A 26325-nucleotide genomic window follows, 5' to 3' on the forward strand; every position below is an offset into this window, starting at 1 on the left:
CTCTCTCCCTTTCTGAAATATATATATATATATATTTGCCAATGATACATCTGATAAGGTGTTAATTTCCAAACTATATTAAAAACTCATACAACTCAACAAAAAGAAGACAAACATTCCAATTTTAAAATGGGCAATGGACCTCAATAGACACTTCTGCAAAGAGGACACACAGATGGCCTATTGGCATATGAGAAATGCTCAATGTCACTAATCATCAGAGAAATACAATTAAAACTAAAATGAGGTATCACTTCATACCTGACAGAATGGATACAATCAATACATCAGCAAAAAACAAGTGTTGGCGAGAATGTGGAGAAAAGGAGACCCTAGCACACTGCTGGTGGGAATGCAGACCGGTGCAGCCACTGTGAAAAACCATATGGAGTTTCCTCAAAAAATTAAATATGGAACTCCCATTTGACCCAGTGATCCCACTTCTGGGAATACATCCTAAGAATACCAAAACACCCATCAGAAATAATATATACTATGTTCATAGTAGCATTATTTACAATAGCTAAGATTTAGAAACAGCCCAAGTGCCCATCAATAGATGAGTGGATAAAAAAGCTGTGGTACATTTACAAAATGGAATGCTATATAGCTGTGAAAAATGATCTCTTACCCTTTGATATAGCATGGATGGACCTGGAGATTATTATACTAAGCAAAATAAGCCGGTCAGAGAAAGACAAGTATCACATGATCTCACTTATTTATGGAATCTAATGAACTGATGAACAAAATAGATCCAGAGACATAGAACCATGAACAGACTGAGGAATCTCAGAGAGAAGGCAGGGGAGGGTGGGTGGGTCGGAAGAGATCAATCAAAGAACTTGTATGAATATATGCATAACCCACGGACACAGGCTATAGGATGGTGAAGGCCTGGGGCAGGGCCAGGGGTGAGCTAGAAGAGGTCAATGGAGGGGGGGGGGACATATGTAATATTTTCAACAATAAAGATTTTTTTTAAGTAATAAAAAACTATTTGAAAAGTATAGCTAAGTAGGAATGTGTAATTATCCATACAGATTTCCTCTTGCTATAAAAAGCCCACTTCCAAAAAATATCACATTAGGCACAGTATACCCAGTGTCTAGGATGCACAGTACTTTTAGAGGCTCATGAAAAATGTCTGAATTTTTTTTAATCGGAAGAAAATAATAAAGTTAATATCAAAGAAATTTTTCAATATATATTAGTAAATATATTCATCATATCAATATAATCACAAAACATATTTTTTAATATTTTTTAGAGATGATGGTGCCCATGAAGACAAAAGGGCTTAGAGCCTATAAAAGTCATAATGTAGCCCTGCTCCCAAAGCCATGTTCACCCTATAAGGCCCTGCTTCTCTGGTCATAGTTGATTGAAATATGGATAAACACTTGGCCTATGCCAGGCCTATCAGATTGTCTCCTATGAGTTTTGAATTGAGATTTAAACTTATCAGTATTTGTTCTGTTTGTGAGAAATGGTACCCTTGTAGGCTTTGGTGCAATCATGTCTGTGAAAAAGTGAAGAACGTCTACAAAAGTAAAAAAGAAGAGAGATAATGTGGCCTGTGAAAAAGAAGAATGAGACTTGGAGATGTTGCCTGAGTTCTTGGTGCTCTCCAGTCTCTGTATATTGAAGGTTGTTTATACAGACTTTCCCAGATTCCATGAGATGCCCCAGTATCCTTCCTTAAATTCCATGATTTGGCCTCACCATTTGAAATGATTTTCTGCTAATTTTAATCCAAGAGTACTATATTAGTTTGCTGAAGCTGTTATAACAAAGCGCCACAAACTGGATGGCTTAAACAACAGAAATGTATCTTACTCTTAGGGATGTTATGAAGATTACATTAATTGATGTATATAAAATGCTTGGCATAGAGTGAATGCCAATTGTAGAGACTGAACCCTCACTTCTGCACTGGTCTTCCTTCATGAATTTTGCCCTTCAAAATGGGCATGAGCCAAACCTTAGCTGCTGACAGCCTTCTTTGGGTAGGTATTGGGAGCATAGACTTACCTTGATGCCAGGTTTCCTGGGTTCAGATCTGCCACTTACTTCCCCAGGACCTCAGAGGATACTACTTCTCTTTCCTCTCCTGTAAAATTTAGATAATGATGATATCTACCATAAGGGGTTTATTGTCATAATTGAGTAAGTTAATTTAAAGCTTTCAGTACATTCCAAGTGTATACTTATGCTAGTTATCATCATTACCATTCGATGAATTAACCAGGTGGCAATCCCAGACACTAACCAGAACAACCAGTGACATAGCACTGACCCTGTTGAAGCTCATGGACAGACCACTGCTGGACCTCAGAGCATCTTGTGAATTTTCAAATACTCTCTACTTCCTTGAAATTTGTAGTCAGGGTAAAAACCCTAATTTGAGTAGCTTTGGCCTATGTATTAACATCAGTTAGTCTTCTCTTTTGGTTTATTTCAAGATTATTTTTTTAATGTTACAAGGGCTTAAGAAACATAAATCTTAAATTTGTCCTTTTACTTATAAGTTAAAGGATAGATATAACCTCCATGCAAAATATCTATAACCACATGCCATGCAATTAAATATCTCTGGACCACTGTTCCCAAAGCAGGGGAAATGATGCGCAAAATGTTCATTGGTATTTATACCATATATAAATGTACTTGAAATTTGTTAGCCGTCCTTTGGGGAAAAGAATCTAATTTTCTTATTAATTATAAGGAAAGTAATTTCCCTAAGGTAAAGAAATTAACAGAATTTATATGTACTTGATAACCACTTTCTTCAAAGTCTCTGCATATGTGACATAAAGAAAACAATTAGATGGAAAATATGCAAAACAAGATCCTATTTTATTTGCATTTCAGAGCAAGCAAACTGACAATGCAGTATTACGTTACTGATACTATATAGTGCAAGCAAGAAATTTAGTCACACTTTTGATAAAAGAGATTGCTTTAAAATTCTATACTTGTATAATTTGGGAAGTCCAACACATGGAAGTATGACATTTCCCATAATGGTGTTAATTACTGCACAGTATCCATAACCTTTAGAACACTGAGATTAATTCAAACAAAGATAACAGATGGTGGTTCAGGAAAACAAACTTTTATATTGCCTTTTTTTCTTTTCATATGCAACTGTTAGAGAAAGCCATGTTAGAAGTTCATTGAGACCTAATTATGTATTGTTTTCTATCCTGCATTCTGCATATTTTATCTCAATAACAATATATATATAAATTAATTTTAGCTTAAAAAGGAAGAATATCATCCTGATTAAATATCATGTTGGAAAACATATTTTATTTATCTTGGCAAAAGTTTCACTCATTTGATGAGATAAAAGAATAGACTTTTCAAGTATAAAATGTATTTTAGATCATGATTTATTATTTCATGCTCTATGTTTGCTTTTGGAAGTTGACCACTTTGGGAGAATTCAGATGAGAGCAAATGGAAATACTAACTGGAACTTGAATCAAGTGATATCTCCCTACATCAGTTTATACCATTTTTGTAAACAAACAAAACCTGGGTACATTTACAAAAATAATTGAAAGACTTTCAGGGAGATACACACAGGATCTCTCAAGGGAGTGGCATCATGATTCATAAAAATATTGTTAAACTTAAAATACATTCCTCTTGTCAAATTTATAGACTGAGTTTTGCAAAACCTGCTAACTCGGCTTTGTGGGTTTTAGCCCCTTCCCTCAGATGATAGAGTAGACACGTTTTCAACATACCATGTAAGTGGGTGTTGTCATCTGGAACAGTACTAAGCAGTCCCGTTCCTGACCTAAATCTCAGCTCAACAACTAGCACCATTATGCAGTCCTGTGTATCTGTCTTTACATCTACTCTTTGACTACCAGCTTTTCTCATCTACTTCTATGAATATTCATGTACTCCAACCAGAAGAATTGGAAATCAATTTATTAGTGATTGAATTAAATAGTTCAGTTTTGAAAAAAGAGTGAAGTCAAATGTTACCGTATAATATATGGAACCTAATATATAGCAGACCAAAGTAGGCTGACCTCACTATATGAGTAGTATTTGTATTAGCTACTACTGCTTAACTTACCATTCAGAGAGATTACACACACACACACACACACACACACACACACACACACACACACACAGCTAGATTAATTTTAATAATCAGCACCCTCTGGTACAAACTGTGTGAACTATTTGCCTGAATTTTGCTACTATATAGCCAGTATTAGAGGAGATATTCTACTCCGATTACTGCAACATGATCAATTTCAAAAATTAATTAATGATAGTTGTTCTTTAAAGCCCAATCGCCAAATCTGGTGATATCTCTCTGGATTGTTTCAGATTTGGTCCTGGTAGAAAAGGACCTGTCTAGATTCTCCCCTGTCTTACTATTCGGAGTCTCTACTGAAAACAATTTATGATCACATACTCTGTGGTCTCAACATCAGGACTGCAATTATAAATGAGTTAATAACTTTCTCAGTCATTTGGACAGAGTCTAAACTTAGCAGTGTAAAATTAAATGATTTTTATGTTATTAATGTCATGTTATACAGAAGTTCCAGTGTATAGCGTAAGACCTAATGCAAATCTACAAAGATCTCACCTTAGTGGTGACCACCCCTCCTTGATATTATTCTTAGAACTAGAGGCCCAGTGCACGAAATTCGTGCACGGGGGTGGGGGGTGTCCCTCAGCCCAGCTTGCACCCTCTCCAATCTGGGACCCCTCGAGGGATGTCCAACTGCCCGTTTAGGCCCAATCCCACCGGACATCCCTCTAACAATCCAAGACTGCTGACTCCCAACTGCTCACCTGCCTGCCTTCCTGATTTCCCCTAACCGCTTCTGCCTGCCAGCCTGATCACCCCCTAACCACTCCCATGCCAGCCTGATTGATGTCTAACTACTCCCCTGCCAGCCTGTTTGCCCCCAACTTCCCTCCTCTGCTGGCCTGGTCACCCCTAACTGCCCTCCTCTGCAGGGTTGATCACCTCCAACTGCCCTCCCTTGCAGGCCTGTTCTCTCCCAACTGCCCTCCCTTGCTGGCCATCTTGTGGTGGCCATCTTGTGTCCACATGGGGGCAGGATCTTTGATCACATAGGGGCAGCTATCTTGATCTTGTGTGTTGGAGTGATGGCCAATCTGCATATTACTCTTTTATTAGATAGGATAGAGGCCTGGTGCACGGGTGGGGACCAACTGGTTTTCCCTGAAGGGTGTCCTGGAGCAGGGTGGGGTTCCCTTGGGGCATGGAGAGGCCTGGGCGAGGGGCCTGTGGTGGTTTGCAGGCCAGCCACGCCCCTGGCGACCCAAGCAGAGGCCCTGGTATCTGGAATTTATTTACCTTCTACAATTGAAACTTTGTAGCCTGGAGCGGAGCCAAGCCTCCTGCTCAATCTGTGGCTGCCACCATTTCTGTTTGGATTTGTTTACCTTCTATAATTGAAACTTTGTATCCTTGAGTGGAGGCCTGGGTCCGCCAGAGTGTGTGGAAAGCTTGGTTTCCTCTGTTGCCAGGGAAACCCAAGCCTCCCTTCTGGTAGCCATCTTGGTTGGGGTTAATTTGCATAGTCACCCTGATTGGCTGGTGGGCGTGGCTTGGGTGGTGGGCGTGGCTTGGGTGGCAGAGTGATGGTTAATTTGCATATTACTCTTTTATTAGAGAGGCTATTACAAATAAGCTTAGGAATTAGTTCATTCCTCATATAAAAATACATGGAGTCAGAATTTGGCTCAAGTGATTAGACTGAAGATGAAATTTTCACTAAACCGTGAACTCTGTATTTGACAGAAGAAATAATGTCATCATGAAAGCCATTGGTCCACTCACCCCACATCAGTATAAATCCTTGCTGAGTCTAGAGATTTATGTTTTCAGTTTGGCCTTCCTTTTCATTACTGGAGACTTTGATCTCTTTTCATTACTTGGGGTTCTCTCATTTTCTTTCTCTACTTTCAGTGTTCTGCATATATTACACACCTATATTTGTCTTTGATAATGGAAAAAAAGACTCATAACTTTCAATGCTCTCTCAACATACCTTCATTATCTTGGGAATATCTTCACCAAAATATATTAAAATGTCACTAGAGAAAAATGAATGCATATAGAATGTCTGAATATTGCTGGGCTAGATCTATATCTATCTCATTAGTTAGCATGCAGCCTTCTGGATTTCAAACCCAGCAAAAATCAAAAAACAAATGGATTTTAAAGTCCCCAGTTTCATAAAGTTTGCCTGTTAGTGGGAGGTAAGAGGCAATAAGCAAATAAATACACAGTATGTCAAATGAGTGGTAAGAACTAAGAAAAAAATGCACGAGAGCTAGAATGCGTCATTGGGGCAGCCAGGATGCTGATTTATCTAGGTGATATTTGAGACTTAAAGGAAAATAAAGAAGCAAGTCACATGCATATCGGAGAAAAGAGCACCCCTGGCAGAAGATGGAATATAAAAGAAATTTCTTTGTAATATGAACTGATCAGGATTGGCTTAGAGGAAACATCTTCTCCCAAATAATGAACAGGTCAGAATGACAAATCCTTTCAAGTATTGTATATCATGTTATTTTCCAAAAATTTTACAGAAGTTCTCTAAATATATTGTTCCTTTAACCCTTGCTTATACTTTCTAAATTCTTACAAGTTTGTATTACAAAATCAATGTCTATAAACTAAACTTCTCTAAGGTTTTCTATTTTTTAACAATGGAGGGTAAGTTAGTGAGGTTTTATTGTACTGTATAGTTGTTTGGTTACTTGCTAAGAAAACTTTCTGCAAGTTTCCAGACTGTGGGAGCAGAGTGAGCACAAGGAGTATGACAAATATCCTCCTTTTTTGAGAGCTTAGATTTCAAGTGACACGTGTATATTTTTAATATAGGCTGCTGCTGCTCATAATAGTATGGATGTTTCCTATAACAAGATGTTATACTCATTGAAAGTGAAGGAAAATCCCTATCCTCACAGTCAGCCTCCAAAGGCAATCTGATAAATGCATTTAGATGTTTGAACATAAGGCAGGAGAAAAAGAATACTTACCAAATGGAGCAGAATACCAAATGAATGAATGCAAGCTATTTTATTCTTTAGGAGGAGTGAAATGCTTCATTATTATTCCTTTTCTTTCATGTCTATACCCAGTAAATGGTGCAATTAACATTTGGCATTTAGACATAAACATTACACCACTTTCTTCTTTGACCTTCATCTTCTTGGCCACGAAGGTCAGCAGGAAGATGAAGAAAACAGCAAAGATTTCTAGAGGTTCAAACTGATAAGAGTGAAAATGAGAGATGACACTTTCATCACTGGCTTAAGCTGTCTTTTAACCTAACAAAGATTCAGCTTCAACACTGATTTTCCTCTACAAGTAAATATTTTATGTGGAGGAACAGCAGATGAATTTACATACTATAGAAATAATTTAGAATGCTGATTCCATAAGGTTTGTCCCCAAACTAAGAAATATTGACCAAAACAATAGGAAAATTCCCATCCAAAATAATGTGAGCAGTTTGAAATTTTATTTTTGTGTCTTGCCTTTATTCTCAGTACCTCCTATAAAGAGCTTAGTAGTCACTCTTTGTCATTTATCTTCTCAGTGCACATGTATAAAATAATAGAAAAATAATCATTTTTAATGACTGAGACAAAGAGAGCTTAGATAAAATTTTAAAGAGCTCAGTGGATTATTGAAGCAATTAAGCAAAAATTTATGCAAAAATTTATAGATATTTATTTGGAACTAGAGGCCCAGTGCATGATTTAATCATGCACCTGGTGCACCAGCTGGCTGTCTGTCCGCTGGTGCCCCAGGCCTTCCGAAAGCCTCCGGCGCGGCGGAGGCTTTCGAAAGGCCTTGTGCCGGCGCAGACAGACAGACAGCTCCCCCGCTTTGGCTTTTGATCGTGGGGGAGCCGGCTGGCTGTCTGTCCGCCGGTGCACCAGGCCTTCCGAAAGCCTCCGGGGCAGCCATGACACAGACGCTGAGCTCGCGGCGCCAGTGGCGCCGCGAGCTCAGCGTCCTGCTGGCCCAATCAGCTACCCCGGCCACCCTGAGTCCCGCCCCCTGCGCCTCCTGCTGGCCCAATCGTGGGCGTAGCGGAGTGATGGTAATTTACATATTACCATTTTATTATGTAGGATAAACATGTTTTTGGTCAGGCTGTAGGCCTATATATTTCAAATAATCACTTTGATTCCTTCTTTACTCTTTATGGAGAGACACAGGCTAAGTAATCTGTGTAACATATATTATCTATATGCTGATTTCAGTACCATCATCTGCTTAATCAACATTTATGCTTACTTGACTTTTTTAATTTAAAAAGGAAGATTAATTTAGCCATTAATTTCTGATCTAAAAGTATAAGCTTCTACCTTGCCAAACAAATAACTAGCACTTGCAAATGACTGTGTGATTCCACTTGACTGATTTTTAGTGACAAAATAGCATAGTGACTTTAAAAAGGATAACATGATACTAATGTAACACAATAATTTATCAGAAAAATGTTTATTAAAAAAATAGAATACACTATTGCATCTTTGCTTTCATTAAAACCATGTTAAAAGTAAGACAAGGAATGAATGGAAACAAAGAAGATCTATTATAGGTTAGTTTGTTACCATCATGAGTAGTTGGGTTTAATCATATTTATATTCAACTGAAATTTCCTAAATACCTACTACATACCTAGCACTATACCAAGTTCTTTCATCCTTCTTTATCTCATTACCTCTCATTAATTCCATTATGCTATTATTGTCCTCATCTATAATAATAAAAGCATAATATGCTAATTAGAGTGGACATCCTTCTGGACGAAGCCAGGTCTACGACGGAAGCCTGGGTCCCAGGTGCTGGCTGGCAGTTGGAGGGAAGCCCGGGTTCCGGGTGCCAGAGGGAAGCTGGTGCCGGCAGCCAGGGGACAGAAGGCCTACTCTTGCACGAATTTCGTGCATCGGGCCTCTAGTTTTATATAAGCAAAAACAACAACCCAAGTTTCAAAGAAGAGACTTTAGATTATACAACTTTGTATGAAACTGGATAAAACCAGGGTTTGTCTTCATGTATTTCCAACAGCACATAATGGTTTTGGTATAGTAGGCAGTTAGACAGACATGAGCAGAGTAAGAATGATAGGCCAGGTACTGAAGGTCACCAGAGAGGAAAGCCCAGGTACCCAGCAGCTGGCAAAACTGCTGGGGGAGCTCACCCCCAGGGCGACCTTTCCTCCCCTAGCACATCACAGGCCATGCCATTTATACCCCCTGACCTTTCATATCACTGGTCATGTGGTTCAGACCCTCCCCTGACCTTTCCTCCCCTCACATGCTTCTAGTCATGTGGTAGAACCCTTAGAGGAGGAACAAGGGGGCCAGAGAACAGCCTCATATGACTCCCATGCAAGACCTTACAGAACTGCTCTTTTAAGCATTCAGGACTAGAGATAACATCTCAGCTCCAGGCCCAGAAAAGCAGAAAGGCCACAAAGGGCAATGCCCAGGCTGACATAAGGACAAGGACCAGCTGCAATGACTAATGGCCTCCTGCCCTGGCATCAACCAATCAATGAAGACCACAATTCTGAAAGGACATACCTGGAAAGCTAATGAATATTCTACTGGGATCCTCCCCAGAGATCTCCAGATAAAAACACTCAAGACAAAGGACTCAATGCCCCCCATCTCTCTGTCCCCCTCCCTCCCTCCTTCCCTCCCTCTCCCTGGAGCATGCCCCTCTCCTTCCCCCAGGTGAGTTTTCTTTGCCTTTCTTTCTCCTAAGCTCCAAGGGCCCTTTTTTGGCCTCTGTAACTTGTTTTCTTTTTCTACCTCTGTGGCTTATAAACTTTTGCTTGTATTTGAGTTTCTTGGCTCTGAATTCTTTCCCAGTCAAACTCAAAAACCAACGTCTAACATCTGGTGCCGTTCTCTGTTAACAGTTTGTTGATGTAATAAACATCCAAAGCTGTAGAGAATTTTTATAAGAGTTTATCTGTGCCAAACTGACAATTGCTGGGAAGCAAGATCTCCAATGGTCTGGAGAATGACAGTTTTGCAGTTTCTTTGGAATTAAGGAGAAAACATAAAGAAGATGACATGAAGGTGGGAGAAAGGCAGGGATTGGATTACATAATAATTACAAAATTATGTGCTCTCTTGAGTGCCGTTAAGCTTCTGAGATGTCTGAGAGACATTTCAAAGGTGTGTTAAGCTAGATGCACAGAAACAATGAAACAGGGCTTGTTAAAGCAAAGATAAACCTTTTACTAAAGACATTATATGCCTGGGGCATGCTCCCCACCATGGCCTACCCAGTTAGGAATTTATCATCAGATCACCCTGTGAGGTCACTTTCAGTTAGAATATAGTGCTCCTTTTTTATCCACCATTTAAAAATAATACATATGTTTTAAAACTTGATTATTTCAACTATCCAGTAGTTTAAAAGATACACAATACTGTATATGCCATATTTACTATACCAGACCTCACCATCATCAGATATGAGGCTTTGAGGAATTACGTCTCACATTATAGATCAGGGCAATCATGTAAGCCATGGTGGATAGTAGTTTCAATAAGGTTGTGGTAAAGAGATCCAGAAAACACCACTGTGAAGAGTCAGTTTTGGAACTCCCTTATCTGCCTAAAAGCAGAGTCTCCCAAAAGAATTCAACTCTCATAAATCTCTTCTGGAGAATTTTATGGCCTTGAAGAAGATAGAAAAAGACCACTTGCAGCTGCAGAACATTGTTCCAAACTTTGTTATCTCCTTTTTGTTCCTCTAAGAACCCCTTTATTTTTCCTGAAGAAATCATTTTTTTTCTTCCCAGAAGCCTTTTCTCTCCCCTCCCTTTCCCCTTTTAAATTAGATAGACAAGACCCTAACTTTAGACATGGAGTGAGATACACTTCTTTTGTGTGCTCCATATCCATGCGAATAAACTTTGTGAGATTATTTTCTCTTGCTAATCTCTCCTTTGTCAGTTTAATTCACAACCTTCAGTCACTTAACCTAAGTAGGCAGAGAAAATTTTTGCCTCCCCCACAGTTTGGTGATGGGGATGGAGTTGTTGGGACTCCTCGATCACTTCAGAGAGCTCAGGACCACCTAGCAAGCAAAGGTGAATTTCTTTGCTCATGAGACTCCTCGATCTCTATGCAAGGGTCTGGTAGACTGAGGACAGTAAGAGTCTTTTCTGACTTTTCCTTCCAAGATTTAGATTAGCAGGAGGAAACACTTGAAGAAACTAATTCTTTGAACATTGTGACTCGTTTGAGTACACTTGTTATAGATCCTTTCCCTCTCAGGAATCGCCATTGTGTCATGTTTGTTCTGTTTTGTGTCCTGAGAGCTTGGCTTAGATCTTGTGAAAGCCTTCTCTCTCTGGTCTTATGCCTGCTGGGTCTGCAATCAAAGGTGGCCAACTATCAGATTGGGGCGGGAACCCAATAAGTTATAGTTGACTGTACAAATATGTGGATAGCCTGAGCATCCCATTTGCAGTTGGAATCCTACAGATAATTTTCATCTCTCAAGGAGTTCATCTAAGTCTCTTTTTTCTCTTTGGCTATCTTTGGGAATTACTTTGGACTATAGGGGCTACATCTTTTGTATCCTCCTGGGAGATGCCTTTTGTGTCCATGGTTAAGTCATAAAAGGGCTTCTTGTTGTTGAGTCACATATGGAACAATTATATCTTTGATGATCCTAAATCATCATGTCCTGATGACATATCCTTTGATTTGGAAATGCTTTTATATTTAAAAGGAATTTCAGAGAGCTCTCATCCTAAACAAATTTCCTATAGGTACCTATAGGAGGATCAAATTGAAAGAACAGCTGTGTTTTGGCTATTTTAAATACTCACTTGACAAAATTAAAGAACCAAAATCAGATTTAGTACAAAAATTAAAATCCAAAACCCACCGTAAACTCTCTCAACCACAATTGTGTTGTAGTGATGTAAAAAGTCAGATGACCCATGAAACATTCCTCTTCACCAAGATAACTAATGGGCAGACCATCCTCCACACACTCCTGTAAATGATCAGAAGTTGGCCCAGGGAGGCCAGTATAAAGAGCCTGATAGTAGCTATTTTATGTCTTCCTTCCAAATGTTAATTGGGCTAAAGTGGAATTATGAACTCATAAGGAAAAACATATATTCTAAAGGCTTTGTTAAACAAGTTATACAAACATTTCAAAGGCACACAGCTCTAAATCCAAGAGCAGCAGAACACAGAAATCTATTAATGCTTTGGTTTGAAATCTTCATGATGTTAAAAAAATAATAAACAAGTTCAAAATAATGTGACTGACTGGATGGGTCAGTTTTTAGAATTATCACTGAGGCTATTACCAGTTCTGTGAAAATAGCTCGTAAGAAAGCAATAAAATGTAGGAATTAAAATTAATAATTCTAACCTTAAAAATCAAGTCTTTGCAGAAATGAAAATATAACTCTAGGAGTAAAAAAGCCCACCATTTTTTCTTACAAGCCACAAAGTCTTTCCCATTTCATTCATCTCAAGAGACTTTCAGATACTCTAAAAATCCAGGATCATGGAAAAAGGACTATCTTGCACATAAAAGAAAGGAAAATGACAATTTCCTTAGGTCTCAGCTTCCTTAGTCTTAATTAGGTCTTAATCTGGGCCTATAAAAACTGCAGAGTTCTAGCTGGGTAGCTCACTTGGTTAGAGCATCGTCCCCATATGCCAAAGTTATGGTTTGGATTCCTGGTCAAGGCACTTACCAGTACAAGAAGCAACCAATGAATGCATAAATAAGTGGAACAACAGATGTTTCTCTCTCTCTCTCTCTCTCTCTCTCTCTCTCTCTCTCTCTCTCCTCTTTCCATCTTTCTCTCTTTCACTCCCTTTCTCTCTCTTTATCTAAAATAAATAAATTTTGAAACACAGACTCCCAGCAAAAATGATTTTTTCTTCCTTCCCCCATGCCTGTTTTTTTTTTTAATTATAAATTGTTTTTTAAAACTCAAAAATATAAAAACTAACCCAAATATTTTTTTAATTCCTGCAGTTTGGAAAAATCTTTGGTAACTATGACTAGATTGGTTTATAAAAACAATTTGTATTCAGAGTTGTCAACACTAAATAAAATGCAGACATACAATTTTTATTCTACCTGGGTTTACTAGCTGAGTAAGCTTAGGACATATATAATATATGTTTAAGATTATAAAACTTACATATTTGAATTTAATCAAATTGAGTCATAGTTGTTATAGACTTTATTTCAATAATAATTGTGTTTTATATTTGCTTAGAAGTTGATTCCAATTGAGATCTTAAAGTTATGTTCAAGTTAATAATAGACACTCATTGAATATCTACAACATCCTACCTAATAAAAGAGTAATATGCAAATTGACTGTACCTTCACTACACCCACAAGCCACGCCCGCCAGCCACGCAGAGCGAGTATGCAAATAAACCCAACCAAGATGGCTACAGCCACAGAGAACAGGAGGGAGGCTTGGGTTTCCCAGGCAACTGAGTAAGCCAAGCTTTCCGCCTGCCCTTGCCGGCCTAAGCCTCCACTCAAGGCTACAAAGTTTCAATGATAGAAGGTAAACAAATCCAAACAGAAATGGTGGCAGTCATGGAGCTGGAAAAAGCGGGAGGCTTGGGTTTCCCAGGCAATGGAGGAAGCTAAGCTTTCCACCTGCTCTTAATGGCCTAAGACTCTGCTCCAGGCTACAAAGTTTCAATTGTAGAAGGTAAATAAATTCCAGATACCAGGGCCTCCACTTGGGTCGCCAGGGGGCGTGGCTGGCCTGCAAACCACAACAGGCCCCTCAATCAGACTGCCCCACGCCCCAAGAGAACCCGCACCCTGATCCGGGATACTCTTCAGGGAAAACCAGCTGGCCCCCACCCGTGTACCAGGCCTCTATCCTATCTAATAAAAGAGTAATATGCAGATTGACCACCACTCCAACACACAATATGGCTGCCCCATGTGATCAAAGATCCTGCCCCCATGTGGACACAAGATGGCCAGCAGGGGAGGGCAGTTGGGAGGCACCAGGCCTGCAAGGGAGGGCAGTTGAGAGGGACCAGGCCTGTAAGGGAGGGCAGTTGGAGGTGATCAACCCTGCAGGGGAGGGCAGTTAGGGGTGACCAGGCCAGCAGGGGAGGGCAGTTGGGGGCAAACAGGCTGGCAGGGGAGCAGTTAGGCATCAATCAGGCTGGCATGGGAGTGGTTAGGGGGTGATCAGGCTGGCAGGAAGAAGCAGTTAGGGGCAATCAGGAAGGGAGGCAGGTGAGCAGTTGGGAGCCAGCAGTCCTGGATTGTGAGAGGGATGTCTGACTGCCCGGGCAGTCAGACATCCCTCGAGGGGTCCCAGATTGGAGAGTGCAGGCTGGGCTGAGGGACACCCCCTCCCTCTGTGCACGAATTTCGTGCACCGGGCCTCTAGTGTCTAAATAAAATAAAATACTGAAACATTCATTGTTAAACATAAATTTTATACTTTTGGCTTCTTATTTTTATAGAGAGAGTAAAGATATTTGGGTTTGTTAATAAATACGTTATTTTGCCACATTAAGAAATTATACTATAAAGAAGCTTATGTGAGTAGAAAATATGAAATGGTGTATTCATAAACTGGCTAATCCACTACAGATTACTGATTTATAACATACAGTTCACATTGTTTATTTCCTCTTTTTCTCTGGAAATTAAGATTGCTAAGGATTAAGAATTTTAATTAACATATGTAAATGAAACTACTAAAAATAATAAAGAATGAAGGAAAAAATCTCTTAAGTAAAATATTCAAAAAATGTAGGGTATTTTTAATAAGGAAAAAAGAGAGTAAATTGTGCTAACATAATTGTATAGAGGTAGTTTAAAGGTCATTGCAGATGAAAAGATGAAGAAAAATACATTAATGGATATAGAAAGTTATAAAGGTTTGGTAGAAAAGAAATATGTAGAGAGAGAATGGAAGAGAATGTTACCTCATGTGGTCAAGCTGGCTAAGAATGGATTTCTTATAAGGTTCTCAAATAAGCTTTAATATCAATAGTGTATCAATGCAAAAACTAGTGTTGTTGTTGTTTTTTATTCTTAAAGGGACAATGTTTTCTTGAATTATTGTTCTTTTCTTAATAAGAGATTATAAAAGATCCAGCAAGGCTATCATTCAAAATAGACGGTGAAAGAAGGCGCTTCCAAGAAGAAAAAGGCTAAAGGAGTTTGTCACCACCAAACCAGGACTGCAAGAAATGCTAAAGGGACTGCTGTAATTAAAGGAAGAAATAGAAAGAGAGAGAAAAACATAGACATAAAGAAATAAAATGGGAATAAATAAGTACCTATCAATAATAACCTTAAATGTAAATGGATTAAATTCTCCAATCAAAAGACAAAAGGTAGCTGAATTGGATATGAAAACATAACCCAAATATATGCTGTCTACAAGAGACCCACCTTAGAACAAGAGTCACACATGATGAGAATGGATGGATGGAACAAAATTTACCATGCAAATGGAAACAAACAAACAAAAAAGCTGGGGTGGCATTACTCATATCTGACAAAATAGACTTCAAAATGAAGACCATCACAAGACACAATAAAGGGCACTAGATACTACTAAAGGGATCGATCCAACATATATTGGGTGCATATATGTTTACCCTTGTAAACATATATGCACTCAATATAGGAGCACCTAAATATATGCCAATAACAATTGAGGAAATTGAAGCAGAAATAAGAAATAAAAATTAAAAATTAAAAAAAAACTCCCAGCAAACAAAAGCCCTGGTCTGGACAGCTTCACAGGGGAGTTTTAAAAACATTCAAAGAACTATCACCTATCCTCCTCAAAATATTCCAAAAATTTCAAGAAGAAGGAATATTTTCAATTTCTTTCTATGAATCTGGCATTACCCTAATTCCAAAACAGATAAAGAGACTACAAATAAAGAGAATTACAGACCAATATCCCTGATGCTGAAATCCTCAACAAAACATTAGCAAATCAGACCCAGCAATGCATTAAAAAGATCATACACCATGACCAAGTGTGATTTATTCCAGGGATACAAGGCTGGTCCAATATTCACAAATCAATAAACATGATATATCACATAAACAAATGGAAAGACAAAAATCACATGATCATATCAATAGACACAGAAAAAGCATTCAACAAAATCCAACACTACTTTTTCATAAAAACTCTCAACAATGTGGGAATAGAGGGATCATACCTGAACATGATAAAGGCCATATATGGCAAACCTACAACCAACATCATATTCAATGGGCAAAAACTAAAACCATTTTTCCTAAGAACAGGAACAAGACAAGGATGTGCATGCCCAGCCGGCATGGCTCAGTGGTTGAGCACCAACCTATAAACCAGATCATGGTTCAATTCCTGGTCAGGGCAAATGCTAGGATGCTGGCTTGATCCCCAGTGGGAGACGTGCAGGAGGCAGTTGATCAATGATGTTCTCTGATCATTGATGTTTCTATCTCTCTTTTCCTCTCCCTTCTTCTCTGAAATAAATAAAAATATATTACAAAAAAATGTCAAGGATTTTAGCTCTCACCACTCTTATTCAACATAGTACTGGAAGTTCTAGCCACAGTGATTATACAAGAAGAAAACATAAAAGGCATCCAAATTGAAAAGGAGGAAGTACAACTCATTATTTGCAAATGACATGGTATTATACATAGAAAACCCTAAAGACTCCACCAGGGAGGAAGCAAGATGGCAGTATAGGTAAAAACCTGTACTCAATGCCTCCCATAAACACACTAAAATTCCAACTAAAATACAGAACAACTATCATTCAGAACTGTCTGAAAACTGGGTGAATGGAAGTTCTACAACTAGAGAAGTAAAGAAGATAGTGCATTGAGAATGGTAGGAGGGTTGGAGGTGCAGAACGGCCCTGTCTGACACTCACATGTGATGTTTAGTATCTGAGGAGGTCACCCATGAGGAGCAAGAGAACCCAGCCACACACCAGACCCCAGCTCAGTATTCCAGAGTTAGGAAGAGAAGTCCCCTTAACTTCTGGCTGTAAAAACCAGTGGGGATTTTGGCTGAGTGACAGAGAGGCTGCTGGAGACCCAGGTGTTCTTTTTTTAAGGGCCAGCTCATGAACTTACTCAAACTCAATCCCTCTGAGCTCTTGTAACAGGTGACTTTGGGGGACCCAGACACATATGGGAAGAAACTGATATCAGGGAAGGAACACAGGGGCTACTTTTTCCCAGATTGCCAGACTGTGGTGCTTGAATGGATTGTTTTTCCTGTGCTGGGACCTCTCCAGTCACAGGGCTGACGGGCAGCTATATTTGAGTTTCCATCAGCTGGGCTCACACTGATTGCTCCACCCTGGTGATTCCCTGAGACCACCCCATTCAATCTGTAACCCCAACCAGGCTGTTTGTAGAACCTTTTCCGTATGAATGGTCTGTCCTGGCTCAGGCTTCAGAGTTTCCTAAAATCTCTCAAATAAGCTGCTGCTGGTGTCATTGTGACCAAATCTATCAATAAAAGGCCCAAGAGCATGCACTAGCACCAGGTATGCCTTGCTTCACAGCTGAGAATTGCATGGGAACTTCCTAGCCCAATACAAACAGCAGCAATCTACATATCTATCTGTAGCTCCTGCTGGTTTGCCACAGGCAGTGGCTGACTTGGCACCTCCCTGGAGGCCCTAGAGCCAGTGCACCCAGTGGGCAGCTTCATACCATAGTACATTACAACTCTACACATCCACAAGCCACACACTCAAGAGGAAGACTCAGTGAGCAGCAAAGCCCCACTGAAGCAAGTCTTGCTCCACAAGGGTGTTTCCTGCACAGCAGCTCCCCCACTGTAGGTGCAGCTGGTCCTCATAGCTAATTGGCCTGTAGATCAGTTCCTCCAGTGTGGCCAACAAAAATTAAGGCTCAACTAGAAAAAGACTGTGCATACAGCCCACACAGCGGTGCATCTAGAGGGTCCAGCTCAGATGACTGGGGAGGCAGAGCCACTGGGCCCTACAGGACACCTACTACATAAGGCCACTCTACCAATTCCAGGAGACATAGCAGCTCTAGCTCTACGTAATACATAGAAACAAAGACAGGGAAACAACCAAAATTCAGAAACAAAGAAACAAGTCACAAATGAAATAAATGGAAGCAAGGAAACTGCTGGATACAAAGTTCAAAACCATGTTGTAAAGTTATTTAAGGATCTTCATGAGAGATTCAAGGGACTTAATGAGACTTTCAAGGACCTTAATGAGATGTCAAAGATATAAAGAAGGAACAGTCAGAAATTAAGCAAACACTATCTGAAATAAAGGACTCAACAGTAGAGTAGAGGTTTCTGACAATCAAATAAACGATTTGGAATATGAAAAAGCAAAAAACACCCAATCACAAGAGCAAAAAGAAAAAATAATCCAAAAATATGAAGCTAGTGTAAGGAGCCTCTGGGACAGCTTCAAGCATCCCAACATTCACATTATGGGGGTGCAAGAAGGAGAAGAGAGTGAGCAAGATATTGAAAACCTATTTGAAGAAATAATGACAGAAAAATTCCCCTACCTGGTGAAAGAAATAGACTTACAAGTCCAGGAAGCTCAGAAAGTCCCAAACAAGAGGAACCCAATGAGGCCCACACCAAGACACATCATAATTAAAAGGCCAAGGACTAAAGACAAAGAGAGAGTCTTAAAAGCAGCAAGAGAAAAGCAGTTAGTTACCTACAAGGGAGTGCCCATACAACTGTGAGCTGATTTCTCAACAGAAACTTTGCAGATCAGAAGGGAATGGCAAGAATATTCAAAATGATGAATAGAAAGGCCCTACAACCAAGATTACTCTACCCAGCAAAGCTCTCATTTAGAATTGAGGGTCAGATAAAGAGATTGACAGACAAGAAAAAGATAAAGGAGTTCATCACCACCAAACCAGTATTACATGGAATGTTGAATGGTATTCTTTAAGAAGAGAGAAGAAGGAGAAGAAAAAGAAGGAGGAGAAGAAGAAATAAAAAATATGAACAATAAAATGGAAAATAACTACATATCTATCAACAATTGAATCTAAAAATCAAAATAAATGAATAAGAAATATAATGAACAAAATACACTGGTGAATAAAATAGAATCAGAGGCATGAAAAACAGGGAGCAGACTAAAGAAGCTCAGAGGGAAGGGGGAGGGACGGTAACAGATTAACCAAAGATCTTACCTATGAACACAGGCAGTAGGTTGATGAAAGCCTGGGGTCAGGTGGGAAGCAGGTGGAGAGGGCAATGGGGAGAAATAAAATGCGGACATCTGTAATACTCTCAACAAAAAAGATTTTAAAAATGAAATACATGATAACAAAAAGTTTCCACAAAAAAAAAACTAGATTTAATAAAGGAATTCAGTAATGTAGCAGGTTACAAAATTAACACACAGAAACAGATGGCATTTTTATATACCAATAATGAATTCTCATAAAGAGAAACAAAACAAACAATACCATTTACCTTAGCAACAACAACAACAAAAAAAAATAATAAGATACCTAGGAATAAATGTAACCAAGGAGGCAAAAGACTTGTACTTAGAAAACTACAGGATATTGAAAAAAGAGATAAAGGAAGATATAAACAAGTGGAAGAATATACCATGTTCATGGATTGGTAGAATAAACACCATTATAATGTCCATACTACCCAAAGCAATCTAGAGATTCAATACCATCACTATTAAAATAGCAATGGCATATTTCACAAATCTAGAAAAAAATATTCCAAAAATTTAAATGAAACCAAAAAAGAGCCTGAATAGCCACAACAATCTTGAGAAAGAACAAAGTTGGAGGGATCACAATATGAAATATCAAATTATACTACAAAGCCACTGAAAACAAAACAGCCTGGTTCTGGCACAAGAACTGATAGATAGGTCAATGGAACAAAACAGAGACCCCAGAAATTGACCCAAGCCATTACACTCAATTAATATTTGACAATGGATTCCAGATAGTCTCTTCAATAAATGGATTTGGGAAAATTGGACAGATACATGCAAAAAAAAAGAAAGAAAAAGAAAAGAAAAGAAACTAGACCACCTTCTTACACCAGACACAAAAATAAACTCAAAATGGATAAAAGACTTAAAGGTAAGATGTGAAACCATAAAAATCTGAGAAGAAACCATACACAGCAAAATCTCAGAGCCATATGTTTATGGATACATCTTCTAGGGCTGTGGTCGGCAAACTGCGGCTTGCGAGCCACATGCGGCTCTTTGGCCACTTGAGTGTGGCTCTTCCACAAAATACCACGGCCTGGGCAAGTCTATTTTGAAGAAGTGGCGTTAGAAGAAGTTTAAGTTTTAAAAATTTGTCTCTCAAAAGAAATTTCAATCGTTGTACTGTTGATATTTGGCTCTGTTGACTAATGAATTTGCCGACCACTGTCCTAGAGCAAAGGAAAGTAAGGAGAAAATAAACAAATGAGACTATGTCAAAATAAAAAGCTTCTGTGCACTAAAAGAAACCATCAACCAAATGAAAAGAGAACCCACTGCATGGAAAAACATATTTGCCAGTGATACACTTGATAAGGGGTTAATTTCCAAAATATATATTTGTTAAGCTGTATGTTATGTCATACAACTTAGCAAAAGTAAGACAATCCAATTAAAAAATGAGCAAAGGACACTTCTACAAAGTAGACATACAGAAGGCCAAGAGACATATGGAAAAATGTTCAAAGTCACTGATCATCAGAGAGATGCAAATTAAAATGACAAGGAAATATCACCTCACACCTGTCAGAATGGCTACCATCAACAAACAAGTACTGGCGAGGATGTGGAGAAAAAGAAACCCTAGTACACTGCTGGTTGGAATGCAGACTGGTGCAGCCATTATGGAAAACAGTATTGAGTTTCCAGAAAAAACTAAAAATGGAACTCCCATTTGACCCAGTGATCCCACTTCTAGAAAGATATCCAAAGAACCCCAAAACACCAATAGAAAGAATGTATGCAGCCCTATGTTCATAACAGCACAATTTGCAAATAGCTAAGATCTGAAAACACCCCAAGTACCCATTAGTAGATGAGCGGATAAAAAACCTGTGGTATCCCAGCCAGCATGGCTCAGTGGGTGTCAACCTGTGAACCATGAGGTCACAATTTGATTCTGGGTCACGGCACATGACCAGGTTGTGGGCTTGGTTCCCAGTGTGGAGCATGTGGGAGGCAGCCAATCAATGATTCTCTGTCATCATTGATGTTTCTATTTCACTCTCCCTCTCCCTTCCTCTTTGAAATCAATATATATATATACTAGTGACCTAGTGCACGAAATTCATCCACATTAAAAGGGAATTAATTAGAGGAAATATTTTAATATTGCTATTTGCCCTTTCTCTATAATATAAGTGTAGAGATGAAAGAAAATTAGTAAAATGCAAATGAAAGGCTTCCTCCTGTCAGAATCTGGGGCATGCCATGGGAACCAGAGTCAAGTCCCTGCCCACCCACGTGGACCTCGAAATCCTGCGAGACTCAGACCCGGCTGGCCCCACCCCCATTGGGCTAGATCCAGAGCCAGCTGGCCCCACCCCCATCAAGCCCTGCTGGGTGGGGGGTGTGAACTCAGGTTACCTGGCCTGGCACCGGGGCAGGGGGCGTGGCCTGAGGTCCCCCAGCCCTGGTGGGGGAGTGCCTTCAGGTCCCCCGTCAAGCTCCGCCAGGTGGGGGATGCGGCCTGAGGTCCCCTGCCAAGCCCTGCTGGTGGGGGTTGCAGCCTGAGGTCCCCCAGCCTGGTGCCGGGGCAGGGGGCATGGCCTGAGGTCCCGCGTCAAGCTCCGCCGGGTGGGGGACACAGCCTGAGGTCCTCCATCAAGCTCTGCCGGGCAGGGGACGGAGCCTGAGGTCCCCTGTCAAACCCTGCTGGGTGGGGGTTGAAGCCTGAGGTTCCCCCGGCCTGGCGCCAGGGCGAGGGGCATGGCCTGAGGTTCCCCTGCCTGGCACCAGGCAGGGGGCACAGCCTCAGGTCCCCTGCCCCAGCCCAGCGCCACGTAGCCTCAGGTCCCTGCTGATTGCTCGTTAAGGCTCGTTAGGGGAACTCGGCCTCCACTGTGGGTGCAGCCATCTTGTTATGGCATGACAGTCAATTTGCATATTCCCTCTTTATTAGATAGGATATTTAAACCTTGGTACATTTACACCATGGAATACTTATGCAGCAGTAAAAAGGAAGGATGTTTTATTCTTCAAGTCAGCATGGAGGGACCTGGAGAGTATTATGCTAAGTGAAATAAACCAGTCAGAGAAAGACAAGTATCACATGATCTCACTCATATGTGGAATCTAATGAACAAATTGAACTACTGAACAAAATAGATCCAGAGACAGAAGCATGGAACAGACTGTCAAATCTCAGAGGTAAGACAGGGGTGGTTAGGAAGAGAACAACCAAAGAATTTGTAAGCATAACCCATAAACACAGACACTAGTGTGGCAGAGGCCTGGGGCTGGGAACGGGGGAGGGCTATAAGGGGTCAGTGGGAGAAAAAAGGGACATATGTAATACTTTCAATAATAAAGATTTTTTTAAATAATAAATAAAATTTTAAAGATTATACACTGGACTGTTTAAGAATGTCTACAACTAATGGAGAAGCTGATTGGTTCATAAAACCACTAACCTAAGATCAAGCAGAACCAGAATTAATTTTGTGGGATGAAATGAACTTACTAGAAGTGATTATAATTTTTATGACTTTTTCTCAGAATATTGGTGCATCTTTAATGTTCTATTTCCTTGATATGAGAAATTCCTTTCTCTTTTCTCTTAAGCTATTTATACAAAACAATTTTGTAGATTATATCTTTGTAAACTAAAATGAAACACATATTTTTCTTATTACCTGATCCCTCCAGAATTCAGAAATTGTTATTGAGAATTCTTATTTTTATGGTAGTACTACAAGCCCAGTGCACGAAATTCATGCACTGGTAGGGTCCCTAGCGGCTGCTGGCTGCCAGCCGGGTACTCCCTCCCTTCCCTGGCCAGTCCCGCCCCTGCCCCCTGGTCGAGGGGACAATTTGCATACTATGGTTTTATTATATAGGATAGTTATTTGCACAAGTTCATTAAACATCTATTCTCCCTATAACAGCATAATTGAAAACACTGGTTATATTACCAGGGCTTTCACTGGAATGCCATATTTGAGAAGGATGTGCATAGAATCAGATATGACCAGCCAGTTTTAAGGAGCTCAGGTTTAGTTTCTGGAGCCAATGCTTCCAATGCCCTCTTGGAATAACAGGTCTCATACCAGGCTTATCGGATACCAATGCTTGCACATGAGTAAGGAGGTCACTTTCTGACATGCTTAAGAAACAGGGCACCTCTGGAAGAAAAAAATACACCCAAATCTATAGGTACTACAAATGATTTCTGATGAGAAATTCTATACTCAAAAAGCCTTTAAAAGTCCAATCTGAGGTTCCTCATAAAAGTTCCCGCAAAGCAAACTTGAAAATGCCTATATGGTCAAATACCACTCTTTCTGCACTTATATAAATGATTAGGTCAAATTTAATGAGACTAGGCCCAGTGCACAAAATTTGTGCATGAGAAGGGGGTCCCCTCAGCCCAGCCTGGACCCTCTCCAATCCAGGACTCCTCAGGGGATGTCTGACTACTGGTTTCAGACATCTCTCTCACAATCTGGGACCACTGGCTCCTAACTGCCTCTGCCTGCTAGCCTGATCGTCCATAACTGTTCCCCCCGCCCCTGCCAGCCTGGTCACCCCCAACTTCCCCCCTCTATTGGTCTGGTTGTCCCTAACTGCCCCCCTGCCAGCCTGGTTGCCACCAACTGCCTCCCCACTGGCCTGGTCACCCCCAGCTGCCCCCCAACACACACACACCACTGGCCTGGTTGCCCCTCACTGTCCCCCTCTGCCAGCCTGGTTGCCCCACACAGCCTGCTGGTCAGTTGTTTGGTCTTCCCTCACTAATGCCCTTGCCAGCCTGGTCGCCCCACCCAAGCAGCTTGCTGTTGGGTTGTTACTGTGAGGGCATCATGACCAATTTGCATATTACCTTTTTATTAGTATAGATAAGAGTAATCTTAGTTAGATTATTTTTTATCAAAAGGGGGTAATATAGAGAAAAATTTATGTTTCAATGGAAACCTATAAATCAGATTCTAGTTCTGGTCATTGTTTTTAAGCTATTTTCACCTCTTTGTAAACTAAATCCTGCCACCTTGCATATTTTGTCAGTAATTAACATTTCGAATTATTTTCCCACCCATCTGTTTTTGGCATCACTGATGATTCAAACTGTCATTTCCCCAAAACTCCCTAAGCTGAAGCTGGACAATTTAATATAACACAAATTTATCACCATAACAGTGTGGACCACTCAGAAGTTAACTAGAACACCAGCATTTCCCATGATCTGCTCTAGAAAATGAGCATGACTGCAGCACTGCCACTACCACTCTCACTCCACCATCTAAAGACATTTCAAATGGGCTTTGAAGAATAACTGTATCTTTTTCCTTAAATGTTTTTATTGATTTCAGAGAGGAAGGGAGAGGAAGAGAGAGATAGAAACATCAATGATGAAAGAAGCACTGACCGGCTTCCTCTGCATGCCCCACACTGAAGATCAAGCCTGCAACCCAGGCATGTGCCCTGACCAGGAATTGAACCATAACCTCCTGGTTCATAGGTCAATGCCCAACCACTGAGCCATGCCTACTGAGCATTAACTGTATTTATAAGGTATTCCAACCATTAATTTTGTTTGTTTGTTTGTTTCCATATAAATGTCCCACATTAAACGCCTGATTGCTTGCACCATGTAAAGGATTAACTTCAGTGGGTGCTCAGCTGCTGCCTCCTGAAATGAGATACAATTGTCGAACTGGTCTGAACCATTTCCAGGACTGTGAGACTGACGCAATAGGATATGGGATCATTGAAAAACTCAGCTTTTTATAGGGAAGTTTAAAAGAGGAGAAATCAAGGGATCTGTGAAGAATCTTTTCTCTGAATCCCCCTTATCTACCTAAAGGCAGAGTCTTCCCAAAGAATTCAACTATCATAAATCCATTCTCTGGATGAATTTATGGCTATGAAGAGGATGGAAAAAGACCACTTGCACCTGGATAAACATTATCACAAACTTTCTTACCTCCTACTTGTTTCCTTAAAAACCCTTTTATCTTTCCTAAAGAAACTCATTTATTCTTCTCATAGTTTTTTCTTCCCCTCACTTCCCCCTTTTAAGATAGTTATATAAATCCCTAACTTTAGTTACTTACCTAAGTTAATAGAATAAAATTCCTCCCCTCCCCACCATCCAATGGTTAAACATTTAGTTCTGCAAAATAAATAAAGCCAGGAAAATTAAATGTGATAAATAAGTGAGAATGCCTGCTGAGGACAAAGGGACAAATAAACAGAGGGGAAATATAGAAAAGACAAATGGTCAAACAGAACACTCTTTGACTGATGTTAAAACAAGCCTAGGGTGGGAAACCTTTTTTCTGCCAAGGGCCATTTGGATATTTATAACATCATTTGTGGGCCATACAAAATTATCAACTTAAAAGTTAGCCTGCTATATTTAGTCAAACATTTAATTAACTCACCCCTAATGCCTTGGCAGGGCCAGACCAAGTGATTTCATGGCCCATGGGCCAGATGTTCCCCACCCCTGCAGACCAACCATTACATGAATAAATGTAACAGGTTAAGGCTCAGTAAACTAAAATAAATTATTTATCTTACATAGACCATTAAAAGGTAAACATTGCAATGAGAAGAACTTATGTTAGCCTAAACACTATTTAGGACATAGGATTCTCATCTAATGACTATATTCAATGCTTTCAAGAGTAGAATGAGAAAAGTCATAAATCTCCCTTACTGTTCAAACACTATCAGAATGAAATTCAAAATACCACTAGAACTTTCTGATTTCATGCTGAAAATAAATCTCATATAAAGATGACCATGGAAGATAAAAAATGGAGACCAAATAGGCAAACCAGTTGTGCACCTCATCCTAGGGCCAGGGTGGAAATACAACTAAATTGAAGAACATTCACCTGGAATTACCAACTGAGGTCCAGCTGAGGAGGAGAATTATATCAAGGAAGGACAGAAAACACCTGGAGACCTGTAGGAAGGGCAAGGTCTCAAGAGGAGCTGACCTGGCTCCCAGAGGCAGCAGACTGGCAGGCTGAGAATCAGGAGGGA

The sequence above is a fragment of the Cnephaeus nilssonii genome (assembly GCF_951640355.1).
Source record: "Cnephaeus nilssonii genome assembly, chromosome: 3".
Taxonomy (NCBI): domain Eukaryota; kingdom Metazoa; phylum Chordata; class Mammalia; order Chiroptera; family Vespertilionidae; genus Cnephaeus; species Cnephaeus nilssonii.